General features: G+C 37.7%; 1 long non-coding RNA gene across 16 annotated transcripts; it reads left to right on the top strand.

Moving 5' to 3' along the window:
- Window positions 1-7,782: 7,782 nt before the first annotated feature.
- LOC110884665 lies at window positions 7,783-10,575 on the top strand. 16 transcript variants are annotated; one of them, XR_004870246.1, is made up of 6 exons: window positions 7,787-8,125; window positions 8,197-8,373; window positions 9,037-9,515; window positions 9,614-9,759; window positions 9,911-10,208; window positions 10,312-10,575. It is a non-coding gene; the product is annotated as an uncharacterized LOC110884665 (long non-coding RNA). The 16 variants fall into 16 exon arrangements; XR_004870249.1 differs by having other exon boundaries at window positions 7,784-8,125; window positions 9,919-10,575; XR_004870243.1 differs by having other exon boundaries at window positions 7,784-8,125; window positions 8,845-9,759.
- The last annotated feature ends 15,637 nt before the right edge of the window (window positions 10,576-26,212 follow it).

The raw sequence follows: 26,212 nt of genomic DNA, 5'->3' as shown, positions 1-26,212 counted from the left end.
TTCTTGATCAACAGCATGCACGTTCTGGTTATCAGATCTGTTATAGGATCTGAACTTGTTGTTCTTGAACGAGGATCCTTGCTTCTCTTGTTTTGAGGATCCTGCTAATCTCTCCTGGATCCTCTTATCATCCTCTAGCCGGATGAACCTGAGTGCCCGGGTTCTTACCTCATCTAGGTTCCTACATGGTGTCATAACAAGATCATCATAGAACAATGAATCCCTAAGTAATCCCATTTTAAAGGCCTCAACAGCCGTGGCTATATCCAGGTTGGGAATGTCTAAGGATTCTTTACTAAATTTGGTAATGTAATCCCTTAATGATTCATTATGACCCTGGGTTATCCTATATAGATCACTAATTAAACGTTCAAATTTTCTACTACAAGAAAACTGATTATTAAATAGGTTAACTAGATTAGCAAATGAGGTAATAGAGTAGGGGGAAGACTTAGCAGCCATTTGAGAGCTGATCCAGAAAGAGTGGATCCAAATCCCTTGCACAGACATGCTTCCTTTAACCTTTCTGGGATTGGATTGATCTCCATCCTCTCCCTGTATTGTGCTATGTGTTCTTCAGGATCCGTTGAACCATCATACAGCTTCATGGTTGGCACATGGAACCTTTTGGGTATCTCAGCATCACAGATTGGTGGTGCAAAACGAGATATCTTATGGCTTCCATCTGCAATCTCTAGGATAGGTTTGACCACTCCTGGAACACTTGATATCATATCCTTTAACTTTTGCAATTCTCTGGCCATGGCATGGTTGATACCTGTATCCTGCATGAATCCATGGTTAGTGGTAAGAGAATTATTAAAAGTGTTACCTCCCACCGGGTTCAAATTAGGAACACCGGATGTGAACCCATATTGTTGAGACTCTGGAATGATCGAAGGACCAGTAGAAGCAATGGTCTGCATCGAATAAAATCTCCCTGATGGACACCTGAACTTCCTGTTTGCAAACTCCTTAAGGATCCTGGCATCTGGAAGGATCCTTGAAACTGGGATGATCCTGGAACGAAGGAGGATCCTTGAACCTGGGATGATCCTGGAACAAAGGAGGATCCTTGAACCGGGATGATCCTGGAACAAAGGAGGATCCTTGAACCTGGGATGATCCTGGAAAAAAGGAGGATCCTTGAACCTGGGATGATCCTAGAACAAAGGAGGATCCTTGAACCTGGGATGATCCTGGAACAAAGGAGGATCCTTGAACCTGGGACGATCCTGGAAACGGCCAGAACCCTTGAATCTGCTGCGCTCCTGATTATCCTCCTGAACTCGTGAAGGATCCCATATGCTGAGGATAGAATCCTGTTGGCTGGAAATATGAACCTGATGCCTGAGTCACTGTTGTTGATCCGTAGTGTACTCCTTTTGGTCCTCCCACATATTGAACGTCTGGAATCACTGAAGGCTGAGAAGTTATCGCCGGAGTATCAAAATTCAAAGATCTGGGCACCAGTGGGGAATGATCCTCTGTCGATTTCTTTTGTTTCTTGAGATCTCCGATTTATTTGAGAATCCTTTCATTGTTCTTATCCTGCTGCTGTATATGCTCCTTCATCTGCAAAATCAAAGTAAACATGTCACTAGTAGTAGGAGTATAAGAAGCAGAAGAAGTTGGAGGTTTTGAGAAAATGGGAGTTGGTTTCTTCTCAGCATTTTTCTGAGATCCAGCAGGTGGTGGAGGCAAAGGTGGAATGCCCTAAGATGAATTGACCGCAGACATTGCAGTAGAGGTATTCTTTAATGATGAAGCCATGTACTTGGATGCAATGAACCGGAATGATCACAAACAGAAAAACTTCTTAGGAATGAAGCACCAATTGCCCCACGGTGGGCGCCAAACTGTTTTGGTCAAAAATCTGATGAGGATAATGCAACCAAACTCTTTGTTACAGGGTATGATGCTTGAAATGAGGAACAATGATAAGGATCACTTAGATGTAATTTGCACAATTGACACAAAGATTTATACGAGGAAAAAGCCCTTGATCAATGAATGATCTCCGGCATAAAAAACCTCGGGTGATGGAAACTACCGATCACCAAGTTCAAATTAACCAACAAGCGTTTACAACTTCGGATAGTAACGAGCTAGGTACAAGGATCACTATGGTGTAACGTGCAAGAATGTGTGAAAACTGTTAAGTGTTTTGCTGTATGCTTGAGAGTGCAGTTGTACGAGTGTGTGTAGCTGAAATTAGCCAAGTGTTCTAAAAGCTAGCTCGTTACCCCTTTAAAAATAGAAGTTAACTAGCCTAACAAACTATCCGAAATTCGTGCCATGCTCCCACGTTCTCCACAACGTCCATTTCCAGTCAAACGTGTGCGAAATAGCCGTGGAATATTCCTTAGTAACGTTGCCAAGACCAGGTCCAACTTGTTACTCCTGCAAAACAATACGAAATTCAAAGAGAACAATCGTTAGTATAAGGATCCTTAGGGTGATCCATGATCCTGATCCAGAAACACTTCTGAGGATCACTATCTGTCACAGAAGTAAGGATCACTAATAGGATAACAAGTGAGGATCACGGGCTATTAGAAAATCCTCCCCTAACAGTCAGGATGTTAACGGCTAGTCCGCTTATAACGGCTAGTTATCTGGTTGATTCGTTGCGGATAAGGACGAGAAAATATAACTCGTTATCTACATCATTACTCCTTATATTTTGGGGGCAATTGTTAGGGAAGGATTTTCCCATGATCAGTGATCCTCAAATGCTGTTGGGTTTAGTTATCCTCACTTATGTTTGAATTGGTGATCCTCAGAAGTATTGCAGGATCAGGATCATGGATCATCGTAAGGATCCTTATACTAACGATTGTCTGCTTTGAATATGATGTTGTTTTGAAGGAGTACGAGCTTGGACTTGGTCTTGGCGATATTCCTGGAGCATATTCCATGTTTATTCCGCACGTGCATGACTGAAGTGGACGTTATGGAGTTCGTGGAGGACTTGCACCAAATGCGGAATGTTTGTTAGCTTAGATATTTTCCATTTTTAAATGGGATAGCGAGCTAAATAGAAACACTTGGCTAATTTTAGCTTAACACACACACTCGTAACTGCTCTCACCAGCTCTTGACAATTCACTTGGCGATTACACACTTTTTTGCACATTACACTATAGTGATAATAGATAAAAAGGCTAAAAAATGTTGCATATTATCTATTTTACTTAAAAATGATGAAGATCTTATTTGGTTTCGCGCATTGTACGACTCCTGAAAAAATTGGTCCGAATCAATTAGGAAGGCTAAAAAAACTTTAGTAAACGAAAGTCATATAAGCTTTCCAAACATTAAACCATTTGTAGGTTTTAAACTTGAGGGGTTCATATTGGAATAAAAGTAAAGGAGAAGGGCTATTCTTGGGCTTCCCATTGATTTTTATGTCTATAAATGAAGACATCATAATTCATTCATATTTCTAATGTGTATCTCCCTCTTTTCTCTCATCTCTTATTCCATTGATGGCCATGTCTACATATTCTGTCTTGTTCCTAGTTGTTATTGTAATGGCAGGTTCGTTATATTTCTTTTGGTACCTTCCTTCTAAAAAGTGGTGTAAATTAGAAGACATATGGTTTTAAGATAACGTTATAGATGGTCCATATATTTTATGTTTCTACTAAATAACATTTAGTATGTTTGTCTTTCAGTTGGACATTCATATGAAGATGAATGCGAAGCGTTGATTGACACGCATGAATGTAACCTTGAGGTCTGTGGAAAAAAATGTTCCGAAGTTTATAAAGGAGAAGCAGCATGCGTATATTCTGATATTTTAGGTCACGACCTTTGTGTTTGTGATTTCCCATGTTGATGAACCTATGAGCAACTGTTAATAATAATATATAAATTGTTGTTTCTAGCTTAGTAACTGATCCATCTACAATCTTTATTTTTGGTAACACTTAAGATCTCATGCAATCTAATTATATATGGGATATGTAACTTTAAGTATGAGTACTAGCTAATCAAATGAAAAAGAGAATGAGTACTAGCTAATCAAATGAAAAAGAGAAGATGATTGTAGATATTCATTCTAGATCTAGGAGTGTAACAAATGAAGTTAAATAATCAACTACGATAAACTAACATAATGCATGTTTCAACATGGTTTAAGTTTTTGTCAAAAGTCAATGTGTTTCAGCTACCCGCTGGCTCTTTTTTTTAAATTAGGGTTTGTCTATAAAAAAGGTATGAAAAAAAGAGAGAAAACAAGATATTATGGTTTATGGCTTGTATTAAATAAATACAACCTTTTGATTGTATTATAGATTCATCATATTTACTCCCATCCAATTTGTCCAAATGCTAACTCTTAACTGTTTTTAATCATTATCTTCAAGCCACGCGCTATCTAAGACACTCACAATTAACAACATATTAGCGCGGCATAACATTTTATGACGTCTTCTATTTTATCCTTGTTAAAAACTTAGTATTATAGATTCATTATATTCACTCCCATCCAATTTGTCCAGATTCTAATTCGCAACTGTTTTTAATCATTGTGTTCAAGTCACGTTATCTAAGACACTCACAATTAACAACAAATCAACGGCAAGATATTTTAAGACATTTTTATTTTATCCTTGTTAAAACCTTAGCATAAAAAGAATCTGACTTAACAAATATTGGTTAAGTCATGCCTTCGAGCGGTGGAGCCAAGGGGCTGGCGACGGACGAGTAGTCGATCTTGTCACAGCGCTAGGTGTCACGGTAGTTGACACGTCGTTACTTGTCGTTTAAAAATAAATATTGGTTAGATCTGACAATTCCCATCACAAGTTTTATATATACACAAAACTCAAATCCAACTTTTATACGTTTTTTCATTTCTCCTTTTCTAAAATGTCTTTACTTTATTCATAAAAAAATATATAAGATCTAGCTTTTTTTTAAAATAAGGTTGATCCTTTTAAAGTGCATCTAAATAATATAATAAATTCAAAAAATCAATCACCAAATTGTGAAAAAAAAAAAACCTGAATAATTAAAGATGTTGTATGATGAATATTATTGAATTATGGATTGTTTTCTCACTAGTCTTTCGCATTTCCATTGATCCAGATATGACTTTCTCATTCGAGTACCAATCCCATGTCAACTAAAACAAGAAAAATGCTAGATGTGTTATAGCAAACATTTATGTAAAACTCATATATCAAAAGTTTTTCAAACATTATAAATACCCTCCTACCATTGGATTATTTAAGTAAATAACAGAAATGGTGTAAAACGAAGATACCCATAACATCTCTCTTTTCATTTAAGTAGTACACGTGATCGATGTCGTGAAGCCCAAATAATTACTCTGAATGCTCTTTTATTTTGAATTGAATACGAAATATAGAATGTTAATTGCTTGTGGTCTTTTTTTGTCTAGTGTGTTTTTCATAATTAAAATCTATTTTATTATTCTCTTCAATAAAGCGGAAATTGTATATGTTAGTTGCTTTTGTTAATTTTAAGAAAGTTGCTTCTAAAGTTAAACGTTTTTTAGGTTAAAAAAATAATTATGAGGAAACTTAAGAAAGTTGCTTCCTTAGGTAATAAAAAACTTAAAGAGGAAACAGGAGTATATAAATTAGTTCCTTTTTGTTGCTTTTTTTTTTTGAATAGTAACTTTCATTAAACCAACAAAGCCAACCCAAAACGGGCCGACCCAGAACGAAACCACATTACATATTTATAAAAGAGCACCACTCCCTCCAATCTAACCCTTTATGTTTAGATCTATTTACAAACCAAAGAAAGCCCAACGATTTTACTTCACTAATAATGTTCTCTATCTTGACCGCCGCGTTGGAAAACTTAACGTTGTTTCTAGCTCTCCACAAGCTCCAACACCCGATCAGAATAATACCCTTTACCGCCTCCATTTTTCTCTCCGAACCCCGAATGTCTCTATGAATACCAAGGAGATCTTTAGGCGAGAAAGCAAAAATATCCGGAATCTTGCACCAAGAACTAATTCCATTCCACACAATGGCTGCCACTCTGCACGCTGTGAAGACGTGGTCCGTAGACTCTTCCTCATTCGAGCATAGAGGACACAAAGTGTTGTCGATATGCACATTCCTTCTGACGAGAGCTTCAGCCGTAGGGAGTCTATATAAATCCATCCTCCAAGCGTGTATATTAACCTTAGCCGGAACCCATTTACACCAGCTAAAGACAGCATCTTCGTGACCCTCGGCTGCACTGCCTTCGACCTCCGAACTCAGCAGCCTCTTTACTTCTTTAACCGAAAATAGACCATCAGAAGATGATGACCATTTCCAGCAGTCCGCAGATTCCGAGACCTGGATTCCATTCAAAACAGAGCAAAGCTGAATGAATTCAGAGTGTATACCTGCAGCAGAAGGATCATAACTCCAATTCCACACCAAATTTGCCACAGAATCGATAATAGCCACTCTGTCCGCGACCGAACATCTTTTTTCTTCTTCCAATCCATACAATGCTGGGAATCGCTGTTTTAAAGGAGTGTTGTCCATCCATATGTCCAACCAAAAAGCGATCTCCTCTCCGTTCCCGACAACGCCTTTTAAGTAATTTTTTATTGGAATACCGCCGGCTTTGGAAAACAAAAAATTCTTGGCAATATTGCTCCAAACTCCGCTAATGGATTTTTTGAGAGGAATACACTCCCATCCTATTCTACTAGAATGTAAAGCTTCTATTACCTTCTTCCATAGATTCCCTTGTTCCGTCTTGAAACGCCATCCCCACTTAGATAAAAGCGAGATATTAACATCATTAAGTTTGTTTAAACCGAGACCTCCTTTTTTCTTAGAACAAGTAACCTTCTCCCATGCCACCCAATGCATTTTTCTTTCTTCCGTAGATCCTCCCCATAGAAACTTTTTAATCATTACTTCCAAATCCGAGATAACTTTTTTAGGAGCTTTATATAGGGAAAAATAATATGTGGGAAGACTCTCCAAAACTGATTTTATTAACACAACTCTTCCCCCGATAGATAGAAGATGAGACTTCCAATTTGCGAGCCGAGCACGAAAAATATCAATCACAGGTTCCCAGTTAGAGATCCGATTCATATTGGCACCAACTGTTAACCCAAGGTACTTAAAAGGGGGGGTGTCCGGTTTGCATCCCACCTCATTGGCAACCTCCTCAATATCAACCGGACTCACCCCAATTCCGAACAGATTCGATTTGTCAAGATTAATTTTAAGGCCCGAGCATAAGTGGAAACAACGAAGAATTCTGACAATATTCACAACTTCATTTTTGGACCAATCCCCCATAACAATGGCATCATCCGCATAAAAAAGATGCGAGATAATAGGCCCGTTATTTGGCGTGACAACACCTTTAATAATCCCCGCCTCCTTAGCACTATTCACCATACACGATAAAGCTTCCATAACCACCAAAAATAAGAACGGGGATAGCGGATCCCCTTGTCTCATGCCTTTCTCACATTTGAAGTTGCTTGCAATGATATATTTCCCTTTGTTTTATGGTTTTTTTTTTCTAAACGTTTTATGGTTTTGTTTCTTATCTAAACGGCAACAAAGATATTATTAAAACAAACCATGACTAGTAAGAAACTAGTCTGGCCAAAAGTAAAACAATTATAGAAATGTAACATTGGATTAAGCATCCATTCGATTCGATGTATTCTACATCTACGATTACTTGACAAATACCAAAAATAAATAAAAGAGGAACAATTATTATTATAATTATTATTATTATTATTACTATATGATAATAGAAGAGGTGAATGAACAGTTGTTGAGGCTATTTTGGGGATTTAAAACTTTAACCCTGGACACCTCGCCGTTCACCGCTTCCACTTCAAAAAGGACCACACCTGAGAGATGGATAGACAGAGAGAGTAGCAGCTATAGCACGACAGAGAGAGAGGAGCGGCGGAGATGGAGGAACCGGCCATCGTCTCCCGTCGGCCACCCTGTTGGCCTTCAGTCAGACGGTGATGGGTTGTGGTGGTTAAGTTCGTATAGAAAAAGAGAAGCTGAGGAATCAAAAGGTACGGTGGTGGTTGTCGTCGGCGGCATCCGTGGGCGGAGGCCATCCTGTACTCACCACCTCTCATTTAAGACAGGTACTAATTATTCTAGGGTTTTTTGGGCAATCGATGATCTTATTTGGGGGGTTTTTGTGGTGGGTTTGTAGATAGAGAAACCAGAGGTCACACCGCACCGACGCAATCTACGGCATCGACGGTGGTATTGGGTTCTCCAGTCACCGTACCAACTCTCAACAGTCGGGTTCCTGGTGGATAAATTTGGGTATTGTTTGGATTTCTATACGAATCAATTCATACATAATGAATTCTTGAGAATTAAGCAGGTAACTCCACAATCTAATTAGTATTATATTGTATAGCGATATCTGGTTTCCAGTCATTTGCTGTGTTAGTGTCATTTGTTGTGTTAGTAACTAAAAAAGTGATGATGATTTGAGTTCTGGTGTTTGTTATTGTCATACTTTTCCCCAAATTCAAAGCGAAACGATACTTTTTTTCCTTTTGGTTTTTGACCATAACTTACCGAATTGCTAGGTGTTTCTAACATGCATACATCAGTTGTAACTGAAATAGAAATCTGGATATTAAACTTACCACAAGTTTTTGACCATTTTAGTTAAACAACTAATTCTATTCTGAAATTGAAGCGTTTAATTTTCTTATTCCTTTTTTTCGTAATTTTTGAGCGTGAGAGTAATACATTCTATGCATTTAACATGAGCATAAACAATTATCTTCAAATTTGTTATTGAAATTTGTCTATTTAATTCTCAAAATGAATGTTTTTGTGTTAGTTTTGGAATGCAAGGAGAAGGATGTCCATGAGTAATTAATTAGCATGTATTTGGGATTGTCATGTTATTCTCTAAAGATGATTATTAATGTGTGGGTTGTTGGTATCCGTTGTGATTTGGGCAATGGCTTATTTAGGCTGTGAAGCCACATCGCTAAAATTCCACTGCTTCACGTTCCATAATCTTTTGCAGTGGACAGAAAAACGGGAGAAACAGAGAGAGTGGCGGTGATGGAGGAACTGGCCATGGTCTCCGGCCAGCTGCCCTCTTGTCCTTTTTGGGGGTTTCAACCTCCATTCGACCGCTGGAGTTTTAGCGAGTGTGTTTTAGGTGACGACGTCTAGGGTTCGAGCCAGTTTTTCGCCTGTCACCTACCCGGTGATGATGGTGAGTTGCTATTTGGTATGGCAACTTCGGTTGCAACCATAGCACCACTGAGCCGGCTTCTCTTGACAGCGATGAGGATGTGTGACCTTTTTTCCCTTTTACAGCGACGACGACGGTCTTTTCGGATCTGAGTCTATTGGTGTTGGTGATTTCGTTTTTGGTCACCGAAGTTCAAGGCAAAATATTGTTCCAGTTTCAGTTTTAGACTCATAAGCTGTAAAAAACTCATGAAGGCTGTGATGACTGTGGTAGGCGCCATTGTTTGGCTGGCATAATCAAGGACGGTAAGTGTGATATTCTCCACTGGCAACCTTTTTTGCAGCCACGAAGGTCCTATTGCCAAATCTGAGCCGATTCGTTTAATATGTTAAATTAATTGTAGCTTCTTAATTGGAAGTGAATATGCATGTTATCAACTCAAAAGAAGACAAAAACAAGATCAAGAACATGTATATGAAGTGATCAAGATTTTGATGGGTCGTTGGAATAGATGGGGATTTATTGGCAACTCTGTTCTTCAGGATTTAGGTTTGATAGCTCCACCTGTCACTTCACTTTAGTTAAATCTTGCTTCTTCTTTTTGTTTTATATATTAACATTTTTTTATTTATGATTTTTGCCATATTCATCATGTTGTTTCTTCTTTCGTATAGAATATAACTAATTGGAATTATCGTAGTTATGTAGGGGCTTGGGTTAATTTCAATATTTCAGTATGCCACATTGGATTGTACCCTCTGAGCTTGATGATGAATCAACTATAGATTTCGGACTTTGGTTCTGCAATGGATGATTTCAGAACTGATTTGGCTATTAGCAAGCAAATAATAATACCCTCCTCCTCTTTGAAGGGTTTCTTGATGGTGTTCTTCTTCAGCTTTTGCCACATTTCGTTTAGCCCACAAAGCGCAAGTGCAGCCATTTTCGAAGTCATAGCTTATGGGCCAAAAGGAGATGGAAATACAGACGACACTGTTGTAAACCATGTCTATAATTTTAAGTTAAAGAGAATGTGGTTCCATTGCATGCTATAGAACCACATGCCACTTATATGTTTTCTAATTAGGTTCATTTCTACAGGCTTTCTTTTGAGCATGGGTTGGTTTTTCTAACAACAACTCGCGCAACCCCGACGATGGTCATGCCGCCAAGGAAGTTGTTTCAAATAGGCCCTGTTACATTCAGTGGTCCATGCAAATCCCCTGCAGTGAATGTTCAGGTAAATTGAGTCTATAATTGAAAGCATTAACGTGATTCTATTTTCTTTTTTACAGATTGTTGTTTTGGAAAAGAATGTATATAAACAAGTTTATTTTTAATGGTTCAAACATTTTTATAATACCAGTTTCCTCTCATCAAACACCAATTCTACTTTCATGGAGCTATATTTTTTATTTTTCCCTTTTTTGTTTATGGAAGCTTCATGTTATTTTATTTTCATAACTTTTTAAACATAACTAGATTGTTATTAAATATGATGTACCAAAACACAACTTATACATTTTCCATTAATATTTCAGGAAAAAACCACATTGATTTATTTTGATTGACTTATATAAAATATATAATTCATATTCATATATCATTTATTTTCTTATTTTACATTGTGCTCTTTTCCTTAAAACGATTTAAGAGTAACTTTTATGTTTGTACTTTTATTGGTACAAATTATTGTATATCTCTCTACGCCATTTACATTTCCCATTAAAAATTAACATATATATATATATATATATATATATATATATATATATATATATATATATTCTTACACAGACATAAAATCGAATTACATTTTATTGAGGCTAACACTTTTTTCGCTACACTTTGTAACATAACCGGTCCAATGATATCTAAAAGAATTTCAAAGCTGAAACAAAGAGACTAAAGAGACTTCATATTTATCTGTAATAATACGAGTTATAAAAAGTGGGTCCGTGACCGGACGAGTGAGTTATGCTTTTCGTGTGTGGACCAGAATGTAATGCTCAACTAATTAAACCCACCCGAGCCTATTTTGATCATAACCCCGTTTCACCCAAACCATACTGAACATGAATTTTAGGCAGCCCATTTCGACCGGTTACCCAAAGTGATCCACTCAGGGCTTTGAGCGCATTCATGTCGGTTACCCATTTAGGATGTAATTTGTGTATAAAACGTTTGTAACAGCTTGTTTTTGCACGCCGCAACGCGCGTGGGGTTAAATCCCTAGTTTCATCAAATAAGCAACATTTCTTGAGCAAATGAACCTGGAATGGAACATCGTTCCTAACCCTTCAAATAGCTCACCAAATCACAAAAATAATAGACCCCAAAATGTCAATGAGGTAGTGGTGAAGTTGTTGGGGAAAGACTTGGTGTTTCTTGTGACCCAGGTTCGACTCACATGTTTTGGTTTAGATTGATTGGATCAAATGGACAGAAAGATGGTTAACGAACTTGAGAGAAAAAAAGAGTGAGAAACTGATTCAATTCTTTTCCTTGCATTAAAATTGAAACCTATGGCTGTTATATTGCCTTGCATAACTACTGCCACCACTAACTCACAAAGCCACTAACCTAAACATGGGAATAAAGAGAAACTTGCATGAACGTGGAGTATGGGCATCCCCTCTACTCCTTTAATTAACACATCACATTAAAACAAACAAATCCTAAATCCTAAATACGTGGAGTTACGTGGCTTGGATTGCAAGGTGACATGGGGCACACATCATTCCACCCCGCTTGAATTCACCTTGGTCTCAAGGTGAAAAACGGGATCGTCCCCAGGGTCCGTGATCATCATAAGTTGCGGTTTAGAACATCGGTGATCCGGCTTATACATTTCATCACAATAGTAGCATAACACTTTAGCATGGCGGTTATGTATCTCGGCACCTGTGAGGCGACGAACCTGATTAGAAACTAGAACCGGAACGGTCAATTGTTGGGTCGGTTGCGGACCCAAAAGCCCAACAGCAGAGAAAGGTGTTGTGTTTCTAACGGTTGACCCAACACCATCACCAATGTGGAGTTTTTCTTCAACTAAGCGGGCCATACCAATTGCATCGGACAGGGAACGAGGGGTTTTTAACTTCACCTCCAACCGGATTTCATCTTTGAGTCCTCCCATAAAGCACCCTACCAAGAAGGGTTCGGGTAAGTCATCAATATGGTGGGAAAGTCGCTCAAACTCCTCCTGGTAGGAAACCATAGTCGTGGTTTGTGTCAAACGGGACAACGTTTCAGCGAGGTCCTCATAATCAGTCGGTCTAATACGAGCCTGTAAGGCCCGATAGAACTCGACCCAAGTCATTAGTCCTTTGGACTTTGTGAGCTAACGGTGCCATTGGAGGGCGATGCTGTCAAGGTGGAAGGATGCTAGATGTACCTAATTGCCATCTTCAACGTGTTGCAACTCGAAGTATTGCTTCGCCTGGTAAAGCCATCCGGTTGGGTCATCTCCTCGGAAGCAGGGAAACAATAGTTTTAGGTAAGGTTTCGGGCTAATGTTGGTGACCAGTCCACCGCCGCCGCCAAAGCTCGATCTCGGTGACCCTTTACGAGTCTGATTGCACATAGCTTGGATAGATACAGTGTGGCTTTGCATTTCTGTTAAGATCCGTTCAAGCGTAGCATCGTGGGCGGCTAACTTCTGGTCGGTTTCGGGTTGTAATTCGGAGTGGGTACGCTTGCGGGTTTCCATTGGATCAGTGTTCTAATACCAAATGTTATGGTTCAGATTGTTTGGATCAAATTGGCTAGAAAGAAGGTTAACGAACTAGAGAGAAAAAAGAGTGAGAAACTGATTCAATTCATTTGCTTGCATTAAAATCGAAACCGAAACCTATGGCCGTTATATAGCCTTACATAACTACTGCCACCACTAAGCCACTAACCTAAACATGGGAATAAAGAGAAACTTGCATGAAGGTGGAGTATGGGCATTTCCTCTACTCCTTTAATTAACACATCACATTAAAACAAATAAAACCTAAATCCTAAATACGTGGAGTTACATGGCTTGGATTGCAAGGTGACATGGGGCACACATCATCCCTCTTTCCCCATTATTTTCTGCGGCATCCAGGTGAAGGGAGAATATGGGTGGCACCGGTTCGTCTTAGATGGGAGGCGAGGTTTTACCGATTATTCCACTGTTGTGCCTTCGGGCGGGAGGAGGTCGGGTTTCCGTGCATCTGAGAGAGCCAATGGGTTAGCGGCGGTCGAGTAGTCGACCTTGGCCACAGCGCTCAGTGTCACGGTGGTTGGCACGTCGTTCCTTACCCTTTAAAAAAAATACCCCAAAACATCTTTCTTGTAAGCCAGCAATTTGGGACTCTCGAACCATGACAGAATCTGCAAGGGTAACGTGTCGGGGGAGGTAAAGATCCAACCAAGAAACCACCCTATCCCAAGTACAATTAATGACCAAACAATCTTCAAACATGATTTACCGTCTTCGGGAACGCACTACATAGCGGGCAAAGAAGTGTTGGGATATATATATTCTTTTCAATAAGATTTTCACTAGTAGGGTGCCTATCCAACAAAATCCTACTAGCACAATTACAAATATTTGTTTTCCATGGAATAAATTTGATCAATGTAGTCGATTTACGTGCCACATGCATCAGCGATCCCAACACTAGTATGTATCCTTAACTGAAAAATCCCACTGAACCATTATGATCCCAAATCCAAGAATCACAACCCGACTCAAGATAAACCAAATCAAGAGCCACAACCAAATCCAAATCAGAGAGAAATTAAACCCTTCCAAGGAGCCCACTCCTAATTCACCATTTTCTTTAGAAGTCATGACCTACTTCCATGAACCCATATTATTATCAGATTTCGTCAGTCCAAAAAAAACACCCTCCCTCGAATTTGTTCCAGATGTTTTAAAACACAAGGGGGAGCTGTTCATGAATGCTTAACGAACGAGATTTTATGTTTGTGTTCGTTTGTTAAGGAAATGAATTTTTTGTTTTTGTCTGTTAATTTTAGGCAATGAACGAAAATAAATGTTGATGAACACAACTGAGCACAAACTAATGTTCATGAAAACAAATGGAAACAAATGAACACAAACAAGTGTTCATGAAGAGAATATATAATACAATGACACTTGTTAAATATTTTATTTGTTGGAATTTTGAGGTATTTAAATAAAATAGAAAAACTAAAAACACTAATGAATGATCGAACATAATTAAACATAAACGAACACATTACCGAATGTTCACAAACATAAGGAACGAACATGGCCTCTGTTCATGTTCGTTCTTTTAACTAAACGAACGAAATTTCTTGTTCGTGTTCGTTTGTATAATAAGCGAACGAACACAAAGGAACTTCCTGCTGAACAGTTCACGAACTGTTCGTCGAATGTTTGGTTCATTTGCAGCCCAACATATAATACACTAATACTGTCACACCCCAAACGATGGTAGAAACATCGGAGTGAGACGAACGAGATTGCTCGAGACTTCATAACACTATTGTGACAATATTTAATTCAAAACCGATTTCATTCATAGATAATAATTGTCAAGTATTACATAAGTTTGATATAGCATAAGTATGAAAATGGTTTAAACGAATCCAGATGGAAAAAAATAGTTTAACTAGATAATTGTATCATGGCATGCAATTTAACAAGTAAACCCTCATATTACCGTATAAAATAAACTTAACATGATCACAAGTCTACGGGCGGTGCGTTACTTCTATAGCGCTATACATGTTAAGGGAAGGCTCGTACGAAGTTAATGACAAGTAAATTACACAAAAGAATCATCCAAGTATACAAATCAAGTATTCACATATTTAAGCATGTATGATGGATTGTTTATGTTTGCATAAAGTATAAGTGTGATTGTAAATTTAATAAATTTAATAGGTTAAACATATTGCACCCAAAAGTCTAAAACGTAAAAAGGGCGTTCGAGTGTACTCACGGTTTTGCAAAGCTTTCCTTTGGAATTTCGTGAAGAGTTTGAGAGTTGGAGGATGGAACACCGAGATCACCCTACATGGGGTAAACGAAGGTGTGTGAGTAATGGAATTAAGATGAGAGATTCGGATTGGAATTTAGAGAATAAAAAGTATGCATGCATAAAACTATTATCTAGTCTAAGTACTCGTTTTTGACACTAAGTTGTATGTGATTTCATGGGTCCTAGTTTTCCCATGAGAATCATCAACCAGAGACTTAGCTTCGTAGATAAAGTAGCCTAAGTTTATGAAGAATAACCATCGTTCGATTATCATCATAAATTCAGCCATGTTCATATTTACATATATTTATATAGTTATAATATTAATCCTAAGCAAAGTTCATCATGAGTTTTGATGTGTGCAAAATGCAACATATAAATTACATCATGAGGCATAAAACTAACCATTTTTTAGTACTAATGTTGGAAAAAGTGTGTTTTTGTCTTCCTTTTGTATTTTCAGGATTAAATGAGCTCAAATGAACGAAAGAAGCAAAAATACAGCTAAATCTAACATAAATACAAGAAAAGGAATAAACGTGGCATGCCCGGCCCCTCGACAGCATCTTCCGAAGCAAAAAAACAAGACATCAGAAGGTTGAACACGCCCCGTGCCCAGCGGGGACGGGGGCGTGCCCAAGTGTCTGCCGAAAAGTCAAAAGAGTAGAAGCTTCTATCTCCCAACACGGGGGGCGTGCCCAGCTCCACATGGTCGTGGTCAACGCTAAGATTCGCAGAATCTAAGCAAATCTTGATAGTACAGATACGCTTCTGCACACGGGGCCGTGCCCAGCGGACACGTGGGCATGGTTAACTAATGCAGACAAATTGCAATTAATGAAGAAAGAGAAAGTGGATGGACACGGGGCCGTGCCCACTGGACACGGGGCCATGTCCGGGCTTCTGTGCAGGCTATAAATAGGGGTGCTTGGTTCACTTCAAAGGCATCCCTTGGCAAACCACCTCTCTCACACTTCACCCACCCACCACCACCATCACAACCCACATCCACCACCATCATCCATCATCCATCATAGAGTGTGTGTAGTAGTCTCGAGATACAAGATTGATAGTAAGAGTTCTTGATAATCAAAGGCCGTGTTTGCCTAAGCCTCTTACATCACTTGGTGAAGACAAACATTTAGTGTAATACTTTTTATTTGGTTTTGTATTAATGACTTTAATAACTAGTTTCTTATGTTGAAGGTGAAACTTCCTTATCATTTGTCCGTGGTGTCTTGGCGTTATTTTACTGTCTATATAATATAAAAGATTTACACCATTCATATCTCTACGGTCTATATAGAGATATGTTGGCTACCTGGTCGGGGGTTAAGGGAATGGTTTGGTAAGGTTCGTGCTTGTTCAGTGTATAGATCCTGCAAGGACCTGGGTCAAGCTTACTAGGACCTCCTTCAATACCCACTGGTATTGGATGGCGGGGGTGCGAATGGCTTGATCCCCTCATATGTAAACTACTATTAATACATTAACCCGGCTACTTAGGATTTTATCCTTACTGACTCAAACTACTTAGCCGAGGGTAACGTCGCCTTCAAAAGAGGGGCCTACCACATTACGTATTAATAACTTAATTAATTATCTTTCAATAATCTAACCCTTTAGGATTGTATCCTTGCTGACTCAAACTACTGGGTTGAGGGTAACGTCACCTTCAAAAGAGGGGCCTACAACTATAACTAAGATAATCTCTTAAAAAGTGCAAAAGTGCGGAAATAATCAAAGGTTACACTAAAGACGGGTCGGATCCAAGTGATTCATCTTGTCTATCTGTTTTTATTTTATTTTTAGTTTTTATTTTCATGTTTAAACCTTTTTCTAAATTTTTGATTTGATTAGACGTTGAGGATAAACCGGTATTAAAAGTTCGTGTGTCCTTGGACGACCTCGACATCTTAACAACGCTATACTACACTCACGATGGGTGCACTTGCCCATATGTGTGTTTAGTGTTAGTAGAATATCGTATTTTATAAATTTAAAACTTGACTAAAGTGTTAAAAAGGGCTAAAAACATACATAAAAATATATAATGCACTACGCACATCAAGTTTTTGGCGTCGTTGCCGGGGACACAAGGATTTTAAGAAAGTTAGGAATCAACGGCCTAATCATTTTTCTTATTTTTCTGTTTTTTTTAGGATTTTTCTTAAATTTTCAGCTTCTACAGAGCTCAGCACGGGCCGTGCCTGGTCGGACACGGGCCATGCCCAGCATTGTTACTGGCAGTTTTTATTTTCCGAGTTACAGAGAGTTGAGCACGGGGCCGTGTTGGTGCAGCACGGGGCCCTGTCGAGCTCCCCAGTAACGGGGATCCGAAAAACAATTACTGTATCTCCGACCATGGGCCGTGTTCATCTGAGCACGAGGCCGTGGTGAAACTTATGACCAACGTTCTTTTTTGTTTTTATTGCAGGACTTGTAACCTAGGCGCCACATCTGAACATTCTATGCAGTGTATGAGCTCCAGTTCCAGTAGAGACATAAAAGAACCTCTAGACGAACCCGAACGCTTTCTGAGAAAAAAGACTTAAAGCTAAAAACCAAGAGAAAGTTTCGAGGGACCCACTTCCAAAAGCCTTGATAATTGTACAACGTCAACATGCCTTTGGACCAGCTACAAGTGTGTTGAGCAACTGTTTGGAACGTCTTTTCCATGGCCAAAGGAAGTTCTTCTAGTTTAGGTGTAGAAAGTGTGTTTGCTGATGACTTATATATAGATGACAACTTCGGTTTTCCGTTTATATATTCGATGTTATCCATAAACATTGCCTCAAAAGTTTGTTTATTTTCATTAAAAAGGGTGTCAAATATGCATTGGTGTTTACAATTTACATAATGAACCTGCAGGTGTTGGTAATTATCGAGTGTAGTTTGGCTTATTCATTCTTATCAAATATATAAGGGAAGGAAAGGAAAGGAAATAGAAACAAAGTAAAAATATTTTGTGTTTTAAAGTTTCATTCAAAGAAGGAAAATAAAATATGTCGTGTTTCCAAGTTTCATTTAAGGAAGGAAAAGAAAGAAAATGGAAGGAAAACTATGCTGAATTTTTTAGTTTTTCTTTCCTTCCGATTTAGAAAGAAATAGAAGGAAAGACATCCTTTCTTTTCCTTTCCCTTTCTTCCTTTTACTTTCTTTTCTTTTCCATTGTTAAGTGAACTCGGGAACGAAGCGTATAGTTGGGAGACTCTAGCTAGTTCTCACTATAAGAAAAAACACCTATAGGGACGATACCTATAGGGACAACACAGGTCCGCTCTATAGATTACCCTATAGAGACGACATGTCGTTTCTATAGGACTTTCGTGCCTTTTAAGATAGGTTACCTTTTAGGGACGACATATCCTCTCTATAAGGTGAAAATAATTTTTTTTGATTTATTTGTTCTCTAGTTTGTTGAATTGGAAACTTTAAAAAAACGTTTTAACTTATAGAGACGACTGATGTCTCTATAACTTTAAATATTTTTCATTTAATTTAATTTTATTAATGATCAATATGTATAAAAATTAAAAAAAAAAAACAAAAAAATAAAGTTTAACTTATAGAAACGACATGTCGTCTCTAAAAAGTTTGACTAGTCAAAGATAATTTTAATTTAGACGGCAAAATTTCCCATCATTCCAAATTTATTTTGGAAAAAAAATATAACATATAGAGATGACAGGTCGTCCCTATAAATCCATTTAAGTTTATTAATTTATTCTTGTTTTTTAACTAAAAAATATATATTTAAACCTATAGAGACAATATGTCGTCTCTAAAATGTTTTAAAAAATAAATAAACTAACATATAGAAAGGACATATCATCTCTAAAATGTTTGAAAGGTAAAAAAATTCATTTAGGAGGCAAAATTTCCCACCAATCCATAAAAATTTGAAAAAAAAAAAATTAACTAACCTATAGAAAGGACATTGTCTCACCTGACTTTTGCGGAAGCGTGTGGGTGTGACTTGATTGGTTCTCATTGCATTCGATTATAAAAAACAACTATATGATCAAAATGTTGTTCATCCATTCATAAAGTTTAAAACATTACAAACACTAGTCATTTAAGTTTCAAACCACACAACCTCTGATTAAGTTACAAACCAACAAAAGTAGATGACATCTAAACTTGAAGTTTACATCCAAAAACAACACCAGCGCCCAAGACCCAACTTGTTACCTGAAATACACATAATTTTGAAAAACATCAACAAAAGTTGAGCGAGTTCATGCGTTTTGTATGAGTACTGATAAACTTGTAAACATTTGAGAGACTCCTTTGAAAACAGGTATGAAAAGCGTCTATGAACAGATCAATTAATGTTTTGCAAGGACATTAATGTATGTGAAGACATAGGGAGTACTCATTCTGAGTAAACTATTGTCTGTGTCGAATCCCCTCGACTATGTCAAATTCCCTCGATTGTGTCAAATCACCTTGACTGTGTCAAATCCCCTTGACTGTATCAAATCACCTTGATTGTGTCAAATCCCCCTTGACCGTTGTCGAATCACCTCGACTTTGACACTAAAGCACTCTAAGTGGTCACATAAGGACCATGAGTGGGGCTCGGCCGTACCCGTTAGATCTAACCTTTGTCCATTAATCTTATGGGAGTTAATGGCATTTTAGTTTTAGCCTATGCTCACATAATCTAATAGTTCATTTCATAGCCAAATCATACCATTAAAACATATGTAACATGTATTTCACCCCCTAGAGTTATAAATCCGAAAACAATTAAGAGAAGAGGGGGACATGAACTCACAAGTTTGTGTCCAGCTGTCTCGTATATTCAAAGGTCCTCCTACGAGACATACAACTACCTACACATGTGCCATGTTCTATTAGACGTTTAGGTCGTGTAGCGACTCTTTGTCTTAGTTGTTCATTAAGACTCGTTTTGGAAATCTTGGTATATTTTGGGTTGCATCATTTATGTATATTATAATATTCCAAAGTATATAATTATTAGTTAAAATATTAATATTTTAACTTTAAATTATATTTATCTTATTATTTGAAATATTATTAAAACAATAAATTCTCAACTTAGTTCATTATGTATTTTTCACTTAAATATTTCCCAAGCATGGGTATACTTGTACTTATGTATTTTGCCAAGCATTGATGGTGTATTCCGGTGTTTGTCTATACGTATGAGGATACGTATTTTCTTGTATTTATTAAGTATTTTATACTTAATCTTGTATTCAATTCTCTGGAATATTATTTTTAATCAACTAAAAATCACCAAAAGTATATTCTTAAAATGTCCATATTTTAAGAGAATTTTTATAGAAAAATATCTTTAACTTTACTTGGCAAAAATAAATATACCTTCATATATATCTCAAAAATAATGTGTATTTTTAAGATTAACTTTAGAAAATATATATTTCAAATTTTCACCCAAAAATAATATATTCTTAATTTTTTTAAGAAAATATATATTTTCTCCAAAAATAGTATATCTTGTAATTGTTCAAGAAAATATATATATTTTCCTCCACTCAAAATAATGTATTTTCTACTTGACAAAAAAATGATATATTTTTGTAACACTTGTAAAAATTGTAATTTCCATTCTTTTGGTTTCCAAAATACCGTTTAACTCGTTTGTCAAAATATATACCTATTTCCGGAATATATATATAAGTGTAGTTAATACGTCTGTGTTCGGTTTGTCCAATATTCGGGTATAAATTATATATTTGTTTTCTTGGAATTTTGGTATTACTTTGTATTATAATTTTTGGTATTTCGGTAAGTTATATTATTTTCAAGTCCTAAAATAATATAACTAATACACATAATATACAAGTAATCACACAATTTGTGACATCTAAATATATATTTCCCTAAATATATACTTAATCACTTTTATTTATCAAAAACAACCTCCAACATTTGTAATTTTTGTAACAAAATTTATGGCAAGTTTTACATGAAAAATCATGGTTACAATTTACTTACAAATACTTGTTTAAAAACATTTTTTTCTAAGTGTTTAAATTCTACAAAAATTTTGCCATAGTTTCCCCTTAAAATGGAGGTTTCCATGCTTTTAAAGCATATCATTTTCTTTTAAAAATAATCATCAATCGTCAACAATTCATCCAAGACTTACCATATGCTTCAAATACGCAATTTACACTTTGACATGAACTTGAAATTTTGTAAAAAGTTGTAGTAACTTCGTATGTTATTTAGTAGGTTTAGTTACCCTTTAAAACATGGTTATTTGTTTATAAATCTCATTCTTGAAGAATTTAATCTTTCACAACTTATGAGAAGATTTTTCTAAAAATGATTCTTTTGTATTTTTCTTGTTACAAACATGTTTCTAGTCTTGATTTAACACTAAAAATATGATTAGTTTCCTTTGAAATCATGACTTTGTAAATCTTGTAAATAAACTTGGTTTCTTGAGAAAATTAGTTTTGAAATCATCCATTTACAAGACTTTTTACATGTATCATACTTCATCATACACAAAATCATCTTCATTTTCAAGTTCATGAGAAACATAAAGGATGATCATCTTGTTTTTCACAAGATTCATCCTCTCACTTGCTAGATCATGTGTTTAATCACAATCTAGCAAGCTTCTTATGATGTTTAACATCATAAACACAAGAAATCAACAATCAAGATACACACATACACTAAAACAACTTAGTTACTTAAGTTATTTAGCTTTATGTTAAAGTTCATCTTCTTGTTTCTTCACGATCTTCATCTTTAACCAATAACATAATCTTTTAATCATCAATATAAGAAGTAAAAACAAGTTATAAGGGGCTTACTACTAGCATAAAGGCTAGAGAAGAACAAGAATGAAGATGATGAAGAAATAGAATGGTTAATGGTTCCTTGATAAGGTCCTTCCAATTCCAACACTTGCAACCTTCTTAGATAGGCTTAAGACACGTTAGAATCACCTTAGATTACTTGGGAATTAGCTAGAAAAATGAAGATGGTATAGGGGTGTTTGGGTCGTGAGCTTATGGGGAGAGGAAGAAGAAGCTTTGTAATGGTGGAATGTTGCGAGTATGGATGCATTTTAGGGGTCTTTTATCATGTTCCTTCCAACAACAATTTTAAACAATGGATAACATGTCCCATAATAAAGCAACAATCTATTAAACAATTCAAAAGAAATAGGGCATGTGGGGCCCTATGTTGGAACCGGTTATTAGGGGAGGGGGGGTCTCTAGTTCCATTTCAATAGTAGGTTACATAACTTAGTTAGATTTTAGGTGTTATATTTAGGGATTTAGGTGTTTAAGTGTTGTTATAAGATGGAATATGATGTTCGGTGGCCATAACTAGCTCGGAAATGTTAAAACAATGCTTCTAGTGTAAATTTGGTGTTTCGCTAGTGTCCGGTTGTTCGGTTGGTTACCGGTTCGTTAAAGTGCTAAATAGCGCAGTTTAGTGTGCTTTATGTTGTCTTTTATGACAGTTTTGATTCCCGGCACTTAGGAAGATATTCTGGACCATTAAACCATAATTCTGCATTATATTTTGGTGTTAAAATGCTGAAAATTGCTGAATTGTGCTGTTTTCTGCAGATTTCTACAGTTTTAGTGTGTTTCTGGCACTTTCCGGCACCTAAGTCATCACTAGGAATGCAGTTTTGTAATCCCTACTTTCCTACACACTATTCTAGTGTAACACTTGGATCCTGCTTAATTGTGCTGTTTTCTGCAGATTTCTACAGTTTTAGTGTGTTTCTGGCACTTTCCGGCACCTAAGTCATCACTAGGAATGCAGTTTTGTAATCCCTACTTTCCTACACACTATTCTAGCGTAACACTTGGATCCGTTGCTCATTCTGTGTCTTAATATCATGTCTGTCTGAGTACTGAACTCCGTCAGTACTTCTAGTATGTCTAATAACTGTGCTAACTTTGTTCTGTGCACTAATTGAACCATATCGTGTTGCATGTAATAATGATGAACAATCTTGCAACATGAAATGCCTTTGTATGTGAAGAAACACTAGATAATTGACCAGAATCGAATTATCTAGGGGGTTTGAATCTGCATAAAATGGGTTTGTTCTCTCTCGTTTGATTCGAATGTGACTAGTCTTCTTCTCCGGTAAACTCTGCAAAACAAAGCACCGTTAGCCTCGTCAAGGGGATAAAGGGGGTTCTCTCCTTGACCCGACTCCGGCGTAAGAATAAGTATGTGCTTATGAAGAAGAAGAAGAAGTATAGACGTAGTGTGTGTAACTTAAATTTCATACCTGAATTGTTCTCATATTTATAGCCGAGAGTTTTTGGGCGGGAAAATTTGTTGATGAAATGTTAACGGAAGATGCTAACCCCGTAAGCGGTTACATTTCCTTCCGTTAATTTTCTCGATCCGACGTGAGTGCACACGGATCGCTGTTTAGATCTATGGCTGGGGGTTTGCCACGTGGAAAGTGATCAAGTGGAGGTTTCTCTCCAATTACATGCTATCGTTGTGATTTCAGGGATGCCTGATATGATGACACGTGTCCAGACGGTTATAACCGTCCTAGTGGTGCACGATTGATTTCTTCTAGAAGATTACTCCTGTAATCTGGTGTGACTCTTTATCGTGTGGTATCAGTTAAGTAAATAATATCCAAGTCTGGATATCATTAGGCGGAAGTGTTTAACTTTGGATTTCCATCCTTTGTTTATGGGGAAAGCACAAGGATTTATGATTTCCTTTTGGCGTGCAAGTGTTGTCTGTCCCTTAAGCCTTCTTTGTAGGACCATTGCGTGGCCGCGCAAGGTCAAAAAGGGGGCTGAAAGACAAGGTTGCGGTATGGTCCCAAGTTCTTATTATGGGGTTTTTTGGGGCCTTACCCCTTCAGTATGTATATGACAGTAATCAGAAATTCATTCGTCTTGTTATTTCAATCATGCACAGTCATTAAAGCACATATTATTGTTTATTATTGTACGGAATGCATGGAAAATTGTCAGTTGTCACATTCTCCTCCCGTTAAAAGAATTTCGTCCCGAAATTCGAGCTGCGTTGATGGTTGCAGGGGAGTTGTGAAATAGTTGTGGATACTTAGACCTGATTTGGTCTTCACGTTCCTGAGTAAACTCTGGGTCATGATGTGAATTCCTACGAACTTTGACAAGTTTAAAACGACTTCTCCGTGTTTTGTGGACTTCCAGTCTGTAACCTTAACAGGTTCTTTAGTAAATTGGAGTTCGTCGTTGATGTGAATCTTGTTTGCGGGAATAACGATTGTTTCTTGAGTCAGACTCTTCTAAAGACTAGATACGTGAAACGTGTCGTGATCACTGCTAAGTTCTTCTGGAAGTTTCAGCTTGTAAGCAATGGTCCCGATCCTTTCCAGGATATTGAAATGTCTAATATACCGTGGGTTCAACCTCCCACGCTTTTCCAAATCGTACCACGCCTTTCCAAGGCGAGACTTTCAGTAAAACCATATCGCCAATCTCAAATTCCAACAGTTTCCAACGCTTATCAGCGTAGCCTTTCTGTACACCCCGTGCTGACTTGATATTACCACGTATCTTGTCTGTAGGTTCCTGAACCAACTCTGGATCAAGAAGTTATTTACCCCCGGTCTCTACCCAACATAGTGGAGACCGACACTTACATCCATGGAAAGCTTAAAACAAGGCGGCCTGAATGGGTGTGTGATAGCTATTATTGTAGGAAAACTCCACTAACGGAAAGTGAGTATCCCATCTTTCACCAAAATCCATCACTCAAGCACGTAACATGTCTACCACGGTCTGTGTCGTTCGTTCACTTTGGCCGTCCGTCTGAGGGTGAAATGCAGTACTAAGGTTCAATCGTGACCCAAACGCCTTCTAAAGCATCTGCCATATCCTCGGCACAAAACGACCATCTCGGTCGGATAAGATAGGAACAGGCACTCCATAACGTGCCACAATCTTTCTAAGATAAATCTCTGCTAACTTCCTTGTGCTGTCTTCCACACTGTTCGGTAGGAAATGTGCAGACTTGGTGAGTTGATCAATAATCACTCAAATCATATCGTGACCTCTTTTGGGTTCTTGGTAGATTTGTAAAGAAGTCTATTGAGATTCGTTCCCACTTCCACATGGGAATCTCAGACGGTTGTAGTAGCCCTGATGGTTTCTGGTATCCTGTCTTAACTTCGGCACAAGTAAGACAGTTACCCACATATGTAGCTATATCAGCTTCCATCTTGGGCCACCCATACTAATCCTTCAAGTCTTGGTACATCTAGTCGGATCCATGATGGATCGTGTACCTTGACTTCTAAGTTTTGCCCAAAATAAGCATACGTAAATCGTCGCGAGTCAGAACCCCAAAGTCGTTCCTTAGGCAATAACTGCACTTCTATTCTACGTAACGCTTCAGCTTGAAGGTTCTCTGGTTTGAGCACCTCTTGCTCAGCTTTACGAACCGAGTAGCGGAATTCGTCTGTATGATCATCTCTAAGGCTCGCACCCTTAGAGGCTTTGCGCGATCCTTGCGGCTCAAGGCGTCTGCTACAACGCTCGCCTTGTCCCGGTGATACTTAATCTCACAGTCATAACCATTCAGTGGCTCAATCCATCGCCGTTATCTCATGTTTAAGTCCTTCTGATCAAAGATGTGCTGCAAACCCTTGTGATCAGTAAAGATCGTGCAGCGTTTTCCATACAAGTAATGACGCCAAATCTTCAACGCACAATACACCGCACCTAGTTCAAGGTTGTGCGTGGTGCATTTCTTCTGATGATCCTTCGGTTGACATGACGCGTATGCGATGACTTTGTCTCGTTGCATCAACGCGCAACCAAGACCTTGTCAAGAAGCGTCACAATAAACTACGAATCCCTCGGTACTGTCAGGTAAAGGCAAGATGGATACCGTCTTTGTTAGGGCTGTTAGCGGTTGAGCAATCCTCTAAAAAGTTTTCTACGAGTCGTCTGATATAGCCTACAATCCCCAGAAATTGTCGTGTCGTAGTTGGCGTC

This window comes from Helianthus annuus, chromosome 10, assembly GCF_002127325.2.
Source record: "Helianthus annuus cultivar XRQ/B chromosome 10, HanXRQr2.0-SUNRISE, whole genome shotgun sequence".
NCBI lineage: Eukaryota > Viridiplantae > Streptophyta > Magnoliopsida > Asterales > Asteraceae > Helianthus > Helianthus annuus.
The sequence above is the reverse complement of the archived record's forward strand: the minus strand, read 5'-3'. Positions and strand labels throughout refer to the sequence as shown.